The sequence below is a fragment of the Poecile atricapillus genome, chromosome Z (genome assembly GCF_030490865.1).
Source record: "Poecile atricapillus isolate bPoeAtr1 chromosome Z, bPoeAtr1.hap1, whole genome shotgun sequence".
NCBI classification, from domain to species: domain Eukaryota; kingdom Metazoa; phylum Chordata; class Aves; order Passeriformes; family Paridae; genus Poecile; species Poecile atricapillus.
The window spans coordinates 128537473-128555851 of record NC_081289.1 but is presented as its reverse complement, the minus strand read 5'-3'; the positions used below and the strand labels follow the sequence as shown (position 1 = coordinate 128555851).

At 41.7% G+C, this 18379-nt stretch overlaps 1 protein-coding gene across 1 annotated transcript in view; it reads left to right on the top strand.

Moving 5' to 3' along the window:
* Positions 1 to 13813: 13813 nt before the first annotated feature.
* Positions 13814 to 18379, top strand: part of IL31RA (interleukin 31 receptor A) — a 35584-nt gene continuing 31018 nt past the window's right edge. Inside the window, exon 1 of the mRNA XM_058827433.1 lies at positions 13814 to 14077. The gene's annotated coding sequence lies outside the window, so the exon portion shown is untranslated. The remainder of the gene's footprint in view (positions 14078 to 18379) is intronic.

The window sequence follows — 18379 nt, the reverse complement described above, 5'->3', positions numbered from 1 at the left end:
AACAGCTCTTAAGCAGTTAATAAAAGTTTGAGACATGCACTTTGATTGTTGTGTTGTCTCTGTATCAGCTATATGTCATTGCAGTTTCATGAACTTTGACATGTGTGGAACATTTGCATCTGCATGTGGAACTAAAGGTCAGTGGCTACACCCACAACTTAGTGAAAATATATGTTTTTTACAGAGATGTCTTCAGAGGGGGATGGAGCCCTGTGTTGCATCTATTAGAATGTTTTTAGCTTTGACTGACATAAATATACTTCTGCTATCCATTATGGAAAAGTTTGCTTTAGAACAAGCTTGGTGCCTTATATCCAAAAATTTTCCCAGACTTGCAGAAGCTATAGGAGGTAAGCAGTCACTAACAGTCATAGATTTCTGTAAAGTTGCTTTTTCATTTAATTTTTTTTTCCTTACCAATCCAGTATGCTACAAAGATGGATTTTCATTGGGTCGCCAAGGAAAAGGGCAAGGTGATGACATTTTGTAGTATCTTGCACAGCTGAGTAAGCTTACAGGCTTCTCATGGCTTGCTATTTAGTACACAGTGCTGAACACTATGTCTTGTACAATCTTTCCACTAAATCCAGGGAAATAATACTTCTAATGTCTGCTTACAGGACTGGAGTCTTAGTACCCAAGTTAGTGAGAATCAGAACTGACAGGCCAATACTAGGGGAACTCTCATTGTGGAAAAGTGGGCTGTCAAAGATACTTGCATGCGTATCTTTGCAAAACTATTTGCTTAAATATCTACTCAGAGAAATACAGTTATTTTTGTAGGCTGTAATTTTACTGCTATATATTATGCAAAAAGAATGAAGTCTTTATTGTGTACTTGGAAGTAAGCTGAAAGGACAGTATACTTAAATTGCAAATCATATATAGTGGATGTATTTAAGTGTGATGTTAATAACTCAGAGCAAAATATTCTGGGCAGTATGACTCATTTTCCTGAGAAATATCTTTTAAGATCTTTGCATACATTCTGAATTTCAAATAAATTGAGGGTGCTTTTGGATGTCTGGCTGCAGTAAGCGCAGGTGAACTGTAAGTGTTGGAAGAAGCTGTAAGCTGATAAAACTTGCCCATTTCTGTGAAGAGAAGTTGGAGTCACTTGTAACCTAAACATTTAAAGGGAACCTGGCTTAGCATTGTTTAAAGGACCTGAGTGTTTTTTGCTTTGTCTCCCATCATACGACTTGAGAGTTGTGGTCAGGCAACAGAGGGAGTTCTGCAATGGTTACATTTTCTGTAAAACAACTGTTCTGGACCCATTCTTTGTAATAATTCACAGAGAAAGGTGATAAATGATGGCTGTTCTAGCATAGAACTGCAAACTATCATGAAAAAATGGAGCCAACCAGTCTGTAGAATGGTAATGAAGTAACTCGATGAAAAGTCATGTTTACTACTTTTTATGAGAGGATGAGTGTTGGAAGGACCAAGTCTGCTGTAAAGGAAGAATAAAATTAGAAGGAATAAAAAATTGGAGAGCAATATTTACAGAAAGATACAATATTCAATTTTGGTTTAAACTTTGTGATTCTTTAAATAAATATCTGCATGAAAATACTTCAGTGTGATTTTCAGCTGGAGTAAAATGCTGACAAGGGATGTTGGGGTGGGGAATGAAGTGCACTGTCAGCAGCCAGTGTATTTAATTTTTGCACTCAAGTAATCTTACATGGAGAACATGTTGAAAAGTCTTTGCTCAACAGAATCCTGTTGTCCTGGTGGCAAGTCAGGGTAAATGTTTTTAAAAGTTCTTTGCTGAACTGATTTTTAGCCTGAGAACAATGTAACCAAGAACCTGAGATTCCATTTAGGTGATTCTACAGCCTGTAGTTTGTGCTGAACTGGGGTCACAGTTTTTTTCTTACCTTCTACCTCCAGGGTCATGTAAAGGTGCTATTTGTATTGGAACTTCAAGTTCAAGATTGTCAAAAGTTCTGGACAGACTAGTATTAAGAAATTACATCAAGCTTTTCATTGAACAAACATGGATTTTTTTTTCAAGCTAAATTCAAGTTTTATGTGATACCTAAAACAACATTGAAAACGTGTTTTCTTTTAATGACAGTTTGAGCACAAATTATGCCCAATTCTTGTCACTAAAGGAAAATATAAATCAGTGTGTTGGTTTTGCATGGCCTAGTTTTCGGTAGTGGGGGAGCCACAGAAGTGGCTTCTGTGAGAAGCTGCTGGAAGCTTCCACCATGCCCAGCAGAGCCAATCCCTGATAGCTCTGAAGGTGGACATGCTGCTGGCCAAGGCTGAGCACATTAGAGGTGATGGTAACGCTTCTGTGATGACAGAATTAAGAAGAAAATCAAAACAAAGTTGGAAACAACATGCAGACACCAAGGTCAGTGGAGAAGGAGGGGGAAGAAGTGCTCCAGGTGCCAGAGCAGAGATTCTGCAAGCCATGGTGAAGAAGACCATGGTGAAGCAGCTGTGCCCCTGCAGTGCATGGGGATCCACAGGGAATGCAGAGATCTGCCTGCAGCCCATGGGAGGTGCCCATGCCAGAACAAGCAGATGCCTGGAGGAGGCTGTGATCCAGTGGGAGACCCAGTGAAGAGAGTGGCCTTGCTTCCAGGCTGGAGCAGCCTGTCCTTGGAGGACTGCACCCTGTGGAGGAGCGACCCATGCTGCAGCAGGTTCAGGAGCACTGTGTGCCCATGGGAGTGACTCATAGTGCAGCAGTTTTGGGAGGACTGCTCTCATGAGAGTGTATCCACACTGGAGCAGTTGATGGAGAACTGTCCCCCATGGGAGGGACCCCTCGGTGTAGTAGGAGAAGGAAAGGACTCTTCTCCCACAGCAGCAGAAGAAAATCCTCGGGTGATGAACTGACCAAAACCCCCATGCCCTGTCCCTTGCACTGTTTGTGGGAGGGAGGGGTCATGGGAAGGTATTCCTAAGGGCTTGCTTCCTGCTGTCTTCTGATTTTGTTAGTAATAAATCCACTTTGTACCTTTAAGCCAAGCCTGTTTCACCCTTGGAGTGTTTTCTCCAGGTTCTTAACTCATGAAGCCTGTGTTAATTTTTCTGTTTTATCTGCCCAGCCACGGTCGGGTAGGTGAGTGAGCAACTTGCTTGGGTGCCTGGTGTTTGGCAAGCATCAAACCGTAACAGTTAGTAATTTACAGCCTTTGATCTGGATCTGTCCGTGTGCTATGGACAAGTTGTAAAGAATCTGGAGGTAGTTGCTTTATTCTGCTAAGTTTTCACAGTATGCTTAACTTTGCTGATTAGGGGCAGCATCGCAATTCAAAAATTATGGCCATAAGAATCGAAGGACTGTAAAAAAAAGAGTTCTGAAAAACAGCAAGAAAATAGAATGTCTGCAAAACTAATACTAGGCTGCTTAAAATCCTCCAGAGTATTTTGGCAGATAGGAAAGCAGACTGAATTATGTCTGCTGAAGACATAATAAACAGTTTGTTCTGAAAACGTCTTTCATTGTTGGTAATACTTACAGGAATTTACAGTCACCTACAGATTAGCTTTAAAAATACCAAAGAATGGGCCTCTCTCTTCATTGACCTCAGTTAAAGGGCTGGGAACAAAAAGCAAGCTTGTGGAGTATTTTCAGTGTTAGTTGGCTTTATGCAAAATCTATTCCTCTAAAATAAAGTGTAAGGCTTCGATGTTAGGTACTAACCAGGTTTTTTTCTATTAGCCAAGTTTAGTGATTTGAATGTGCTGTCCAGCAGTTCTAGGAATTCCCTGGTGACACAAGAGGAGGATATTTGACATCTGTCACAACTTCAGTGACACCATAAATGGATGTGTTTTGGTCAGATATGGACGTCTGTACATTGTCCTGTACTTCAGAAATTGTGAAAATACTACTCTGTTGTTGGAAATTTTACTTTATGTGACTTGTAATGTGTGTGGTTACTGTCAGTCTTTAGTAATAACATTTCTTATAAACCCTCAGTTATTTGAGGGTTTTATGGCATGATTGTTTCTATGCCTTAACTCCACTAATATGCAACAGCAGATGAAACCATTTGACTATGGAGTATGGACCAAGGACATGGGAATCTTACATTTTAGCACATTCTCTTCAAATTTATCAGATACTTGTATTTTTTCTAGATAGCTTAAGGAAAATGTTGAAATCAGTAGAACTAATTCTGGACAATAATTCAGTAGTGCTTGAAATATAAACATTAAATGTTTTTTATTTTATGCTGTTTATTTCAAAGTAAATATGGTACAGTCTTTGGTACTTCTAAAGGCAATGAGTTTGGCCTTTATCTCTTTTTATTTAGCAGAAAAAATAATCTTGTGGAAGGACACTTAGAGGAACTACTTTGTATTCAAGACTGGGGGAGTAATCTCTTTGTTCAAAGTTGACTAGACAAATTATTTGGGAGCCAAACTGCTGTAAATGTTTCTTTATGTTTATGTTTCTAAATAAACCTGACTTACCTGTCTGAAGAACCTGATACCCTTATGTAAGTAAGAATGATAATTTGCTTTCTCACTGTAAATGTACATGTTGCCTGCTGATACTGTCTTAGAAAACTGTGGACAGTTGCCAGAGTGGCCAGGATGGCAGGAGTGTTGTGACCTTCCTGAAGAAGCGTCCTGAGAAGGACAGCTTTCAGAGGCACAGGCATGTCCCTTTCTTGGCAGGGCAAGCAGCATCTGGCTCGGCAGCAGCTTCTCCCAAGCAACACAGGGAAGAAAGGATTGGAGCTCTGGCTAGTGATTCTACAGAGAAATCAGTCTTTATTAGACCAGCGCCCTCCATGAAGGAAGCCAGCACAGAAGCTCTCTCAACTGAGGAAAACTGGGGTAGATACAGGGAAGGTGAGGGGCGGGGAGAAACCAATAACCAATGGGATGCAGGTACAGGGCGGAGAGTAAAGGGAAGAACCAATGGTGAACCAGGGATTAACATAGGGTTGCAAAGGTCTCTGGGGGGGAAATTTTGCTCTCCATAAAAACGGGGTCTGTGGATCATGGATGAGCTCTGCAAGGGAGTAGAGCAAAGTCCCTGTTGACCTCCACAGACAGTGGCTGTAGTCAGCTAATTTCAGTGTTACATGAACTTGTCATTCTTTCTGCAGTGCAATATGATCAAGTGGGATTTCCTTGCACTGTTTCTTTTTCCTCCTTCTTTAACCAAGTCAGCTTTTAAAATAGTTTTCAATACCCAATCCTTAAATATCTCCCAACTTTAAAGAATGCTGTGCTTTGCTTATCCTCCACTCTTCAAAATGAAATATGCATGGTCATAGGAGATGGGTTGGTTGTTGACAAAGACTTTGTGTCCTGGAAAGATGAATGATGTTCATGCTGGAAGAAGTTGACTCAACTTTGGCCTCTTACTGCTTTTCCCTTTACTACTAGTAGCAGGGAGATGAAAACAGGCAGATGATTTCTCAGTAATTCTTTCTCAATAATTCTTTGTCATCATCAACTCTGCCCCTCCACTCCTGCTGCTTAAAAATGCTGGGGTTTCTTCCTTTAGGATCATTATCATGTATCAGTTGAAACTGAATCTATTCCTGTAGCGGTATTTTGTGGGCTTCTTGGTCTAAATATGCCAGTCAAATTAAATTATATTGAAGACCTGTGTTTCCTTAAGAGGTTCTGTAATTCAGTAATTCAGTAAAACATATAAGGTCATATGCAGCATACACAAATGTACTAAGCAAAGAAACATTCTTCACCAGAAGAAACTAATTTCTGAGCTTGCAATATAAACTTTTTCTAGTAGTTGATTAGCTCATTTAGAGATCACTTCTAGAAATTAAAATACTTGCTTTATTCACGTTTCCTGTCTAGAGTGGTGTAATCCACCCTCTCTAAACCACTTTAGGAATTTTTGTGCATGTAGACTACACGTACAATATATATGATTTAGGAATACAAAGCAGTGGTTTATTAGAAGGTGTAGATAACTGGCAGCATGTTAGTCTTGACTAAATGCTACTGTACCCTTCATAAATAATCTGACAATTTATGAGGAAAAACCTGACCTCAGACCACAGCAAAAAAATGCCCAGATTAACCAAGTGAAGACATGGTGTCCTGACTCCTTGGAAGGTACAATTGTGGGTAGCCAGGTAAGAAAGAGAGGAGCTCAAATCATTCTATGAATCCTTTATAGGAATTTTAGAGACTTAAAAGCAAGCAACGTGTCTAAAACATTTCCTAAGCTGTTTTTCCTGTTCCAGATATGTGGTGCCCTAGTCAGTACCTGCAGTGTCTCAAATTCAAGTTGGTCAAGCTTTGAACTGTAACTCTTCTCCAAGCTATGGATATTTCATTTTATAAAAAATAGTTGTACTTCCATATTGTATTCTTCAGTCACCAAGACTTACCTCAGATTTGCAGGTTAAAGATTCATTAGTGAAATGTTTTACCTCTCACTATTTTCGACACTGAAAAGTTTCACCAAGCACTTAGTGTTGCCTACCTGTAATAAAACCTTTTGCACAGTTTCCCACAGCATTCTCATGGAAGACCTGGCAGCCATGGATTGAGCAGGTGGGTAAAAGCTTTCAGGATGTCCAGGCCTTGAGAGTGGTGGTGAGTGGAGTAAATATCCAGCTGGTGGCTGGTCATGGGTGGGGTTCCCCTGGACTCAGTACTGGGAACACCTCTGTTTAATATATTTATTAATGACCTGGATGAGGGAATGGAGTGGACCCCCAGTCAGTTCATAGGTGGAACCAAACTGTATGGGAGTGTTGATCTGCTGGAAGGCAGGAAGTCCCTGCAAAGGGATCAGGACAGGCTGGATCAATGGGCTGAGGCCAATGGTGTGATGTTGCAGCGGCCTCAGGGAGACAAAGAGTTACATTGTCCCACCCCAAACCCCTTGTGAAGGGCGGCCCAGGAGTTCTGATTGGGTTTGAGTCCCTGGGGGGTTCTCCCTTGCTGTGTTTCTAATGGTCCCTGACCCTGAACTCCACCCTCAAAGGTGTAAACCCTCGGTTCTGTCCCTCAAAAACCCCTGCTGTGCCTCTGTTCGGGGCTCTCTGTTCTGGACCTGACTTTGTTCCTATGCTGAATAAATGGTTTCATGAACCGGGAGCCCGTCTCGTTGGTGTTTCATGCTGGTCCCCAGAACCCTGCTGCTTCCCTGGACGAGATCCTGAGGTTGCAGACTGCAACAAATGGTGAGAGAATGCGGGCATCCAGTGAAGCACCAGGAGAACAGCAGGATCAGCTCCATGGACACCTCGTAAGTCCCCGGCTGATGGCTTGAGAGCCAGCGAGACCCCCGCCTTGGAAAGGAGGACTCGAGAGTACCTGGCAGGGAAGCTGGGTTGAGAGTGCCTCGGGCATGGGGGAAGAAAAGGGATTACGGAGGTGGGGGAGCCGAGACCAGATGCTGGGACAAGCACCTAACATCACCCAACGAGATGTATTATGGACGATATCAAAATTATGGACGATTATATCAACATTATGGACGATTATGGACGGTATGGATCTTCCGGTGGACTGTTTCTGTCTTCTGTGAAGTTCCTTTTTTTTTGGTGTATACCTCCCTGTACCTTCCCCTTTCCTCTGTTCCTAAGGGCAGGACAAAGGGTGAAAAAAGCCAAGATGGCTCGGGGTTGCTGCCGTCTGCCCGCCGTTCCGTGTCCTCCTTCACCCCCTGTCTTTCCATATTCCCGTTCCCTGTCGGGGAAAGCCTGTCCCGGCCTCCCCCCCCTTCCCAAGATGGCGCCGGCCACGCGGTCTGGGATCCCTTGTTTCCCGCCTTGCTCCTTCTTTTCCGGTCCCAAACCTTCCCTTCCCGAACCTCCCAGTAACTCCTGCTTGGCCCCATCCCTTTGTTCGGTGCTCCACCCCTGGGGGCTGTGCCTTCTCCATCGTGGGCAACACCTCCTCCGGGGAAATCGAAACTGTAACCGAGCTCCCAAAGCCAGTGCTACACCGAGATCATCTAAAGGGCGACGCCCACATGGGAGCCGGAGCCGAAGCTGGAGATCGAAGAATTCTGCCCCTCGTGAGAGGAGATCTAAGAGCTGCACCCTTCCTAACAAAGAATCCTAAACTGGAAGAGACTGAACAAAAAAAAAATATTATGTTTGCATTAAGTACCATCACCGTTTAATTTGCCCGGCGTAGTCCGAGATTTAAGTGTTTGTTTTCAATTTTGTTTTTTCTGTTTGCTTAATGTGTTTTGTTATTGAGCTATTGGTGTCCCACAAAGCAAAGTGGGTGCTCTGTGGAAGAGGTGAGATTTTAAAGTGTATGTTTGGAAACGTTTTAAGCTCCTAATTAAAATTTGAAAAAAAAAAAAAAAAAAAAAAAAATAAAAAAGGAGCAGATGTTGCAGCGGCCTCAGGGAGACAAAGAGTTACATTGTCCCACCCCAAACCCCTTGTGAAGGGCGGCCCAGGAGTTCTGATTGGGTTTGAGTCCCTGGGGGGTTCTCCCTTGCTGTGTTTCTAATGGTCCCTGACCCTGAACTCCACCCTCAAAGGTGTAAACCCTCGGTTCTGTCCCTCAAAAACCCCTGCTGTGCCTCTGTTCGGGGCTCTCTGTTCTGGACCTGACTTTGTTCCTATGCTGAATAAATGGTTTCATGAACCGGGAGCCCGTCTCGTTGGTGTTTCATGCTGGTCCCCAGAACCCTGCTGCTTCCCTGGACGAGATCCTGAGGTTGCAGACTGCAACAGTGTGAGGTTCAACAAGGCCCACTGCTGGCTCCTGCCCTTGGGTCACAACAACCCCAGGCAGCTCCACAGGCTGGGGCAGAGTGGCTGGAAAGGAGCTGGGGGTGCTGGTGGCAGCAGCTGAACATGAGCCAGGCTGTGCCCAGGTGGCCAAGAAGGCCAATGGCATCCTGGCCTGGCTCAGCAATAGTGTGGCCAGCAGGAGCAGGGCAGGGATTGTCCCCCTGTCCTGGGCACTGGTGAGGCCACACCTCGAGTGCTGTGTCCAGTTCTGGGCCCTGAGTGCAGGAAAGACACTGAGGGGCTGGAGTGAGTCCAGAGAAGGGCAGGGGAGCTGGGGCAGGGTCTGGAGCACAAGTGCTGTGAGGAGCAGCTGAGGGAGCTGGGGGTGTTTAGCCTGGAGAAAAGGAGGCTCAGGGGTGACCTTATCACTCTCCACAACTGCCTGAAAGGAGAGTGTGGCCAGGTGGGGGTCAGCCTCTTCTACAAGGCAGCCAGTGACAGGATGAAAAGAAATGGCCTTAATACCAGGAGACATTGAGGTTGAGTATCAGGGAGAAGTTCTTCACGGAAAGGGTGATTAGGCATTGGAATAGGCTGGCCAGGGAGATGATGGAGTCAGTATGCTTGGAAGATGTCAAAAAACTGGACATGGCCCTTAGTGCTGTGGTTTAACTGACAGAGTGGTGTTTGATCAAAAGTTGGACTCAGTGTTGGGATGTCTTTTCCAATGTTAATAATTCTATGGTTCTATGACAAGTGAAAAAGGCCCTAGATTGCATCAGGGGAGGTTTTCCTTTGTTTAAGGAAAAACTTAAGAAATGAGTCCTTAGGTATTGGATCTGGCTCCTCAGGTTGGTGGTGGAGTTGCAGTCCCTGGCATTGCTTAAAAATGAATCAACATGGCATTTTGTGATGTGATTTAGTAGGGAGTGGTAGGTGTAAGAGAAGAATATCTGTATGATAAGCTGTTCTCATCTACATAGTCTCTTCCTGTGTTCTTTGTTAAAGTGTATGTGAGAAAGCTGTTTGATTGCAGGTGCTTACTGCAAACTTCTGCAGCTCTCCCTTCATAGTGACTTTCTGCCAAGACTAACTCATGCTGATTGAAGTTGTCATAAAGAGTCTGCTCACTGTGGTCTTGGGGTGGAAAATTACAATAAAATGCACTTTGTAGTCCTGCTATTAAAGCCACATGGGATTTTCAGCAATTCCTTTAGCCTATTTGTACTAATGGGTTTAAATAGGTTTTGCTACTTTTGCAATTGTAGTAAAAGGCTTGGGAATCTTAAATTACCATAGGATGAAAACATATAACAGATTGCAATTATAGCTGTTGTGATGTTGCAATGCTCTGAAGGAAGATGTGACAGGAAGGAAGTATTGCATAGTTCTCTATTCTGAAATTGGTAACAGCCTTGTGGCCTTCTTAGCAAAACACCTGATTCTTTTCTTGAGGAATAAATCTTCTCTAGAGTATGGATGAAGAAGGTTCACAAATAATTGCACTTGGGCATTAAAACATTTCTGTGTGTACTAAATGTTGGTAGTAGCACACTGTACAACATAGTAATTTGTACATTTCTTACGTGTTTTCTTAGGTTTGAGCAGTTTGTAGAGTCTGCCTCTGGCTAATTTGACATAGTTTTTTACGTGCCCACTGTAGGGATGCTGACTTTAGGCACACAGTGGATTGTGGTGGTCCTTTCTCTCTTCCCCTATGCCTTTATTAAAAACCCACTGCTCTGTGCTTATACAGTAGGTCAGGGAGTAACATTAATTTCCATGCCAAATGTGTAATTTCCTAATAAAACTTTCTGACTAATTTTGGGCCGTTTGACTCATTGTTCCTTTTGAGTGAGCACTTAGGTGCTTCCTGCCCCTTAACTGTGGGTTGTCACACCCATTATTGTTGCTTCTTCAGTGATACCTTACATAAGTGTGGACATTGCGTTGCATTTAAACTAAGGCTTTAGTCATAAACCAGTAATTTAAGAGCATGGCTTTGAGGGTACTGCTATTGTTTAATTTTTATGTTACACTAAAGTGAAATTTAAGAATGGCATAGTTAATTTTTTACCTGTTAAATGCAGCCTTGCATGGAGGTTGATGCTAGATTTCTAATGACAAGCTACTCACTGAAAAATGGAGTTATGCATATTTGGAAATTGATATCAAAATCAGACTGGATTCACTGGATTTTTCTTCCGCATGAGTAAAATCACTAGGGACTAGAAGGGCACTCATGGTTTTTGTGTTTTGCAGTACCGTAAGTCATTGAAAGTCTATTGTCATGCCCTCCTCTTTACATTTAAAGGACTGAAGTGGTTCAAGTCATTGGATATGTGGAAATCAGCCTAATGAGTTTCTTGGTTAAAACCAACTCCGTAACTTACTGATATAAAATTCAGTATACGTTTTCCATCAAAACAGCTTTTGCTAAGACTGCACAATTAAACACTGCAAGGTCAATCTGCAGACTGGTCAATGAAAATGCACCTGATTTTTCCACTGAATTACAAAATTCTATGTTCTTTGCCACTGTTAATACAGGCTCACTGTAATTATACAGTGGTCAGTAACTTTATAGGGTGTGGTCATACATAATATAGAAAATAAATGTTTCTTGAAACTGAACAACTAAGAGTAACAAATCAGTTTGCAATGAGGGTCAGGTTTTTAGCAGTAGTTCTGCAGTCTCCCGTCTCACCCTGCCAACAGAGACAGTGGAAATGCTTCTCTTTGGGATCAGCTGATCGCTGGAGCAGTTACCCCTGAATCACCAGTCCAAACAATACTGATAGAGAGGCATCAGCAATGAAAACAGTTGAGTCCTTCCACAGAAGGCGCTTCCTTCCTTGTGTTTCAGGAACAGTAGTACCTTCACTTTGGTCTCACCCTTAGGATGGAGGAGTTAGTTCTTCTAGAGCAAAGTGAATAAAAAGTTCTTCATGGGCAAAGTGGATAAAAGTGTCTATGTGTCTGCGTGTGGCTATGGAACAGTTCTTTGGCAGGATTTCTGTTGTACTCTAAAGGTTTCCTGTCTTCTGTGCCAATCACTTTTTGTAAATGACATCACTTTAATATGATGTTTTTCTCTTTACTATTCACTTGCTACTAATGGTAGTAGCTGAAACAGTTACTGATGCTATCGTTAAGTGCCCTCTGCATCCTGAAATCTCCTAAGTGCTACTGAACAGTCCACAACCAAACATTTAAGTCTGTGGCAGCCTTAATGTAAGCATGTACATCACCATGAGCCAGGCAGACAGATGACTCAAGGGTTTTAAAAGTTAAACAAATGTTTAATTAGTCTGTTAGGTCTGGTACAGCTTTTCATGATTTTGAAAGATTGAGCAGTCAACTTTCAATGTGTCAGTGAACTCAATGTATTAATCTGTGACAACAGGCAACTAATCAGACCTAGTATAGAATAGAGGTTCAATAATTAAACATAATTAAGGGTCTGGTTCTGCCCTTTCTTATATTCTTACTAAAGGAAAAAAAAATCTGGTATACCAAAGAGCACTTAGGTTACAGTTTACGTCTGATTCTTTTGAACTGCATTTGTTTCATCTGTTACCTCATAGTAAAACAAATGCAAGTTTTCAAAAATATCACTATGCATTCTAATACGTACTTATTAAATAGCAAGGGGAATTAAAAATTGTGAAAAACAGAGTTCACTCCTTAGAATTTTAAAAATTTTAGTAAAGGATAAAAGAAGGACAAACAACTAATCCTGCACTGGGGTGCTTTTGGCGAACAACCAAAAAGCATGGAGGTAGCTTAAAATCATGTTCGCTATATACAGTAACATTGCTGGATATTCATTAGCTTATACATTATTTAAACATTCCTTTGAGTTTTTCATGTTCTAGGAGCTCTTGTTTGGTTTTAACTTCTGACTTGTCTGCAGGACATTCTGTAAATTAGGTATTTTATTTCTTCCTGTAGTTTTATCCTATTGGTTCACACTCCCTGATAGAACTGATAAGAGTTGATAAATCTTTCTCGGATTCCTTGCTCTGTTTTTTGTCACTGTTATCACTTGAGGAGGCCAGTCTGCAGATGTAAGAAACAGAATAATTGCTTTACATTATTCTCTGAGTTAGTTGTTTGGAAGTATTTTAGTCTCTATTTTAACATTTTGCTAAAGCCCATGATATAATCTATTTATCACACTTCTACTTATAAGAACTATACAATGCATACTTAAACCGACAGATTATACAAAGCAGTTAAAAGTATGTATAAGTTGTACTATATCGAAATACTTCTGATGCAAAAAGCTAATCTGTGAATGCGAAAGCCAATATTATTTTATCATCTGTAAACAAACAGAAAACATTAAAGCAGTTTGCAGTGCAGCCTCACACCGAGGTTATGGTTGATGGGGAGATGGCATTTTGAATGAACATCATTCAAAAATAACAAGGTAAGCAAATGGGCTACCTGGCTGAATCTAATGACTAGCTCTAAAGAGGGTGAAGGCTAATGAGTGATCTGGAAGCTGGAGTGGATGTTGAGCTTGTGTGTTAAAACAGTCTGAAAGAACCTGAGCTGCACAAGCCATGGAAGTTGAAATGAGTCAATCTGCAGCTTCTCTTGTGTGTGACACTAGTGCAGGATAAACAATTTGCTGTCTGTAATGGATCTCTTCCTGAATTAGGGCCAACTGGTGTACTGATTGCATTATTAAAATTCAGTATCTGTTCTCGGGAGTGTCTGCTTAGCGAGGCCTCTCAGTGCTTAATAGGAGACGCGTGACTAGGGACTTTGGATTTCCATTTATTAACTTCACAGCATCTTAATTGCAAAGTTCCTTCTGATTTTCAGTCCCGTTATTCCTTATTATGTTGGTGATGACTGCAGTCTTCTTCCAAGCCATTAAGTGGAATACATTTGTTAGTTTTAAAGGGGATCACACTTGATTTATTCCCCGGCCCGTGCCCTAAATGATGTACTCCTGAGTGCTCCTCGGCGGTGGCTGTTCCCCAACGCGTTTGTTTCTCTGCGCGTGTTTCAGCGATTTGAAGACGCTCTTGACTTCACTCCCCCGCACCACGGCCGCCCGCCTGATTACCGCCCTTGGGGAGAGCGCCGTCCCCGCCCCGCCCCGCCCGGGCGGAGCTGTGGTGGCGGGGGGCTGCGGAGGGCCGGCGGCGCGGCTCGGGGCACGGGCGGCTGTCGGGGCTCCGGCAGGGCGGAGATCTGCCCGCGGGGCCGTGCGGGGCGGCAGCCCGAGCCCGGCACCGCTAGTCCCAGCGCCCGGCCTGGGGGTCCTGCCCTGAAGAATTGCAGGAAAAAGCGTTCCTTGTGCTCAGCCGGCAACTTCCTATTTTGTCCGTCCCTTCGCCGTCGCGGGGAGGCAAAGGCCCCTGTTAAACCAAACGCCCGTTCTTGCAGCTGAGGTAAGTGAAAAAGACGTTTTCAGAAGAGGTCTCTCTGCTAATTTTCATTCATATGAAACGTGGCAGAGTGTGAAACTCTTCCCCGGACTGTTACTTGCGTGGATCTCTAGCAGTGAAGCTCGCTTGCATCTGTCCATGCGTTCATCCCAGACTTGGGGCAGGATATGCTTCTGTGTCTCTTCGGGCCAAAGAGATCCTTTTGGTTTCTTTCTTTCAAGTCCATGACATAGTAAGAATCGAAACTTTCTGTTTAGCTTGTTGCATTCGTCTCATTTTGTAAAGAATGTGATACAGCTGCTTGGCAGTGGTTTTCCTTGTCTGTGTGTAATGGTTAAGAGTAAGCTCTCAAAATGTTTGCATTGTATGTAATTATCAAAGGAAGGAAAAACTCTTGCTTAATTTTTCTCTGCTTATTTTGAATTCACTCAGATTTTCTTAGAGTGACGTATCAGACTTAAATGCATGGGCCCCAGGTTTCTTCAATGCTTGCAATTTTTGCCTTTTGAGGAAAAATATTTTTGTAATGTATTTGTCTCCATATCCATCATCAGTACCATCTTCATGCACTCATGCTTAAATTGCAGAAGTGTCACTTGCCTTCTCACCTGTAATGGAGTGCTTGACTTGTCTTTGTGGAGGAGTGGAGGGTCTGTGAGGAGCAGCTGAGGGAGCTGGGGGTGTTTAGCCTGGAGGAAAGCAGACTTGGGGAGACCTTATCACCTCTACAACTGCCTGAAAGGAGGTGGTGAGATGAGGGTCGGTGTCTTCTCCCAGGTTATAAGCAGTGGATAAGGAAATTGCTGCAAGTTGCACCACAAAAGGTTTAGATTAGATGTTAGGAAAACTTTCTTGCCAGAAAAAGTTGTCAAGCACTGGAACAGGCTGCCTGGGAAAATGATGGAGTCATCGTCCCTGGGGGTATTTAAAAGGCATGTCGATGTGGCATTTGGGAACATGGGTTAGCAGTGGAATTGGCAGTGCTGGGTTAATGGTTGCACTTGATTGTCTTGAACCAAAATGATTCTGTTTAAAATAGTTGAAATCAAACTTCTAGACTCCATCTGTGAATTAAGAAATTGAGCAAGAAAATGTTTTCATGCATGAAGGAAGCTTTGTGTATTGGGCAAAAGAATAGAGTGGTCAGATTTTTCTGTCAGAGGCTAGTCAATAGCTAAACAAGTCTCAAAAGGGATAAAAAGGGAGAAAGAAGCTTTGGGCTTATATTATAGAGGTTGCAGTATTGAAGATTAAAGATACTGATTTTTCCATAATTATCATTTAAACCTGGGGAAATTTTGCATGATTTGGTGTTTGTAGGGGGCATTTTCCATTCAAAAAATGCCATACTAAGAGATGTCAAAACGTAAATGTGTTTAGTAGAGTTTGGAGCCTGATTTCTCACTACCATGCCATGTTCTGCCTTGCAGTTTTGATTAAGATCCAAAAGTATTGTTAGTAAAGTTTGCAGCATAGATGGTAAAGAAAAGCAGGATATATAACCTTTATGGGTTGATCTGAAGCAGCAGCGTTATGGTGCTGCAATGAGTCTGAGTTCATAATGTTTTCTAAAATACATGATTAAATATCTTTTTCAGACATTTAGTATATTACATGTACAGATAAGTTTCAGGGTTGTGGTAATCTTTTTTGAGTGTGAAGAAAGTATGCAAGTGAAGTTTTGTGCTTATTTTATTGTCTGTGGAGCATGGTATTACCTGCACTGTGTTACATGTTCTACTTGCAGCACTGGGTAATACAGGGATTATAACTATATTTTGCATTTTGGGGCTGTAGCTGATTCCATAACAGTCCAGAAACGAATTTGCTTTCTTCCAAAACATGTTTTGTTAACATTATTTAAGTAGATGTGTGTTGTACATCTAGTTCCAGTCTTAGTTTGAAAGGCGAGACTAGAGAAGGTGAACTAATGCTCTGAAATAGTAGAGAGAATCTTCCTTCTGATTTTCTGACAGATGTGTATTCTGTACAATACAGATTGAAGACACTTAAGATTGAAGCCGCTTTAATCTGACAAATATAAAAGATTTTGATCTGGCTTTTCAGTGAGAGTTGTAAGTTTCTTTAGAGTTCAGTGTATGGATCCTCCTACCCTGCCCATCCATTTTGCCCTCCTAGCTGCTTGCCACACAAAAGACAGCTTGTTCTCCATCAACACAAAAGGGCACAAAGGCAGACATTGTCTAATAATGTCTTACTTGCTGAATCATCTGGTGCAAAATCATCTCTCAAAGTAGACCTGTGCAGCCCAGATAGACTTTGTAGTCACTCAGACAATGAGCCAAAGAAGGAGGCTTGCTCCAGCAACAGACCTGTATAGGAACTCTCTTTAAACCATAACTCGTCTGTTTTTCCTTTGTCAGTGAAAAAAGAACAGGGGAGGACAATGCCTGAAAGCAGCATTATGTCTGGTAATATACCCAAAATTTAGTTCTAGTGATACTGATGACCTGACCTTTCCTTTAGTGAGCATTAGCAAATTGGATGTCACTGTGTGACCCATATGTAAAGATAAAGTAAATCTTGTTTTGCATTTGTAACTTTAAGCTTTTTCTGTAAAAATACAATTTCTTTTATGAGGTACAATACATGAGTTAGTAAAAGAATATCTGTTTTGCAGCTTTTTTTATCTATCTGAGCATTTTATACTTTAAGATTTATATAGAGACTTCTTTGTTATGCTTGTTCAGAGAAGAATGACATATTCTTTTTTTTTCCTATTAGTATCAAGCTTATGTGGTTAAAAATTTGATTTAAATTCCAATGTAGCAGCATTTTATATTATAATGTACAAATATTTAGTGTAGTGCTTTATGAGGAAAAAAAAAACAACAACTTTCCAAAACATGTTTTGCATCTGTAACTCCAGGGTATATTAAGCAGAATAACTGTTATCAGCAGTTATTAGCAGAACTGACTTTTCCTGGTCCCGATGTCCTTCATGATTTTAGAACAAAAGTATCTTATCCTTTTGTGACTAGATTTGCTATTTAGAGACTGAAAGAGGAAAAATGCCTTTCCTGCTTTTTCAGTTTCCAGTTGGTTTGAAGTTTTTAAATTAACAAGTTGTTTGACATGATGGTGAGGGGTTTATTTTTTGTTTTTGTTTTTTTTTGGTGTGTTTTTTTAGTTTTGGGGTTTTTTTTACGTTATGGTGCTTTTAGAACAAGTTTCTGTGGTCAACAGTTGATGCAGCATTTTGAGAGCCTCACCATGTGGCTCCTTCAGATATGTCTGTAAGCTTAGTAGTTTTCTGAATAGATATGCATTGTTTGAATTAATTTACTTTAAGTGGTGTTAGTAGATTATGATATCATTAAGTTTTCTGCTAGGCCATCATAATTTAAAATACATAAAGGTTTATTTTATAGAAAAAAATGCACATAACAACTATTTAAAGGTGTTTCAAGTCCTATTCATCCTGCTCTGAGGTTCAACTGACTATTTTAAGCTCAGTTAAAGACTGTGAATTGTGAAATCAGTGTGCCCAGCATCTTTGATCACAGTGTCTGTCATTTTTTCCAGTGCATGGGCATAAGTCATAGGGGTTTAAGAGTTGAAAAAAACATTATCTGTCCCCCAAATTTACTGCTTCTTCCATTAAGTTTATGTGTTATTGTCTTCTCTTGACCAATGTAGAAAACCCTCCATTTTCCTCTTAGGATGCTCACTGATACTCACCTTTGATGCAACCAATCATGAATCTGGTGCACCCTATTACCAAAAAGTAAATATTTGAATAATTTTCCTGAAATGTCCTCTTTCCCTCTAGGATTTCCCTAAGTGCAAATGGATTTGAATCTTGGAGTTCTGAAAACAGATGGTTATTGCTTTTCCAGGTGCATTTTGCAGAACCTCGTGGTTGGGTGGCCCAAGGGGCAAGAGTGGAGGCTTAGGCTCCTGGCTTTCCGTGTTTGCTGGCTGTGGATAGGACAAGGTCTGTCTCTCCATGTGGCAGCCATCATGGGAGAGCTGTAGCAATGGATAGTAAAGACTAAATAAAAGGAGTGTCTATTCACCATCTTTCTTCCTTCATAGTTGTTTAGAAGAGTGCCAGACTTTGTAGGAAAGACTTCCCTGTCATGTTCCAGCAAAAATGTTAAAAATTGTTGAAGATCACAAGAACAAAGAATAGTGCTGAGTGGTGCCACATCCAGTTGGCAGCTGGTTGCTAATGAGGTTTCTCTTGGGCCCCATCCTGTTCAGTGTCTTCACTGCTGATCCTCACAAGGGGATCAAGGGCACCCTCAGTCAGTTTGCAGGTGAAACCAAGTTGGGCAGGAA